At 44.2% G+C, this 2,066-nt stretch overlaps 1 protein-coding gene and 2 long non-coding RNA genes across 3 annotated transcripts in view; 2 read left to right on the forward strand and 1 right to left on the reverse strand.

Annotated features, from left to right (window-relative positions):
* The window catches only part of LOC116686444 (oocyte zinc finger protein XlCOF7.1-like), a 588,898-nt gene that overhangs the window by 70,229 nt on the left and 516,603 nt on the right, over nucleotides 1-2,066 (forward strand). The window lies entirely within an intron of this gene.
* The window catches only part of LOC116686466 (uncharacterized), a 31,734-nt gene that overhangs the window by 4,163 nt on the left and 25,505 nt on the right, over nucleotides 1-2,066 (forward strand). The window lies entirely within an intron of this gene.
* The window catches only part of LOC116686469 (uncharacterized), a 3,693-nt gene that overhangs the window by 295 nt on the left and 1,332 nt on the right, over nucleotides 1-2,066 (reverse strand). The gene's annotated exons all lie outside the window — the stretch shown is intronic.

Here is a 2,066-nt window from a genome sequence, read left to right on the forward strand (position 1 = left end):
GGAAGGAGACCAGAGAACCTCAGTCAACTTTAAACGTTTTGAAACATGATTCAAGACGTAGGAAAACATTCAGCTGCTCTGAATGTGGGAGAAGATTTGGCCGCAAGCAACATCTGCAGACACACATGAGAACTCATACAGAAGAGAAACCTTTCAGCTGCTCTGAGTGTGGGAAAAGATTTGGCCACAAACACCGTCTGCAGACACACATGACAACACATACAGGGGAGAAACCTTTCAGCTGCTCAGTGTGTAGGAAATCTTTTACACAAAGTATACATTTAAAGATGCACATGATAACTCACACTGGAGAGAAAACTTTCAGCTGCCCTGAGTGTGGGAAAAGATTTGGCCACAAGCAATGTTTGCAGACACACATGACAACTCATACAGGAGAGAGGCCATTCAGCTGCTCAGTCTGTGAGAAATCTTTTACACAGAGTGGAAATTTACAAAGACACATGAAACAACACACAGGCGAGAAACCTTTCAGCTGCTCAGTCTGTGAGAAAACTTTTACACAGAGTGGAAATTTACAAAAACATATGAAACAACACACGGGAGAAAAAGCTTTCAGCTGCTCAGTCTGTAATGAATCTTTTAAACATACTAGCCATTTACAATATCACATGAAACAACACACAGGAGAGGAACCGTCTACTTCTTGCGTTAGTGACATCAGAAAGCAGCAGGAGTTGAGCTCCAGTGTGGACCAGGAGCAGCCAGAGCCCCCCCCACACTTTAAAGAGGAGCTCTGGAGCAGTCAGGAGGGAGAGCAGCTTCAAGGGCTGGAGGTACCTGATATCACCAAGTGTCCTTTCACTTGTGGCCCTATGAAGAGTGAAGATGATGAAGATGAAGGTAAGAACAATGTTAACAGGGCTTGTAGGGGAAATAAAGGAGGACACATCTGCAGAAGTCAAGAGCATAAAAGGTAAAGAGAACCTGGTTTATTTTATTTTAGGAGTAGGGTTCCTTTCACACTAGTCTTGCATGTGCAGACCTGCGTCCACGAGCCCTGCGAGAAAAATGTGCTTGTTTATTGTATTCTTAAACACAATCACAATATCTGGTGGTTGCACAGTGTTTCCACAGTTTAGAGCAAATTTGCACCAGGGGTGGTTGTGTGTCGCCCTGTGTCTGACCTAGGGCGATCTGATTTTAGACATTTCCCAAACTATCGGCTTTTATAATGGCCGATATTTTAAATGAAATAATAATAATACACTAATAATACATTTAGAGTGCCTTTCATGACACCTGAGGTCATTTCACAAACAAAAAGGTCAGTAAATAATTATAGTCATCTTATGAAGGTGCTAAGGCTCAAACCAGATCTCACAATAGAGCAGTGCAATATCACTTCCCCTGAGCGGGGTTTACAGAAGTAAACTAATCCATGCATGCGGGACTGCATCCATTAGCAAAATCATCGCTCTGCTGCCACACCTCTGCAAGACACAAAGTCCAGTCTACGGTCCACAGCGAAGTCGCTGACGAGACAAGTCCCGCCGGTGAGGGATCTTATGTTGAACAATCCAGCTTTCAGACAGTTTGTCTGACAGTGCATATCTGATTTAGGTAGACAGGCAAGCAATTCAATTCAATTTTATTTATAGTATTGATTCATAACGAGTTATCTCGAGACACTATACAGAGTAGGTCTACAACACACACCATAATTTACAAGGACCCAACAGTTCTAGTAGTTTCCTCCAGAGCAAGCAACAGTGCGACAGTGGCGAGGAAAAACTTCCTTTTAGGCAGAAACCTTGGACAGACCCAGGCTCTTGGTAGGCGGTGTCTGACGGGCCGGTTGGGGTTAGAATGAAGAGTGGCAATAACAATCACAAAAAATAGTAGTTTGTAGTAATTCTTGTTAGTAGTTCATGGTATAACAGGGCACTGGGCAGCATTACAAGGCACAGCAGGATGTAGCTGGGCACCGCAGAGCGTAGCAGGATGTAACAGGGCATCGCAGAACGTGTAGCAGGACCATGGCGACAGCGGCAACCATGATTTTGGAGCCTCCCTGATCCGAGGAAACATGCTGGGGGGAAAAGAAC

Source organism: Etheostoma spectabile, unplaced genomic scaffold (assembly GCF_008692095.1).
Source record: "Etheostoma spectabile isolate EspeVRDwgs_2016 unplaced genomic scaffold, UIUC_Espe_1.0 scaffold378, whole genome shotgun sequence".
NCBI lineage: Eukaryota > Metazoa > Chordata > Actinopteri > Perciformes > Percidae > Etheostoma > Etheostoma spectabile.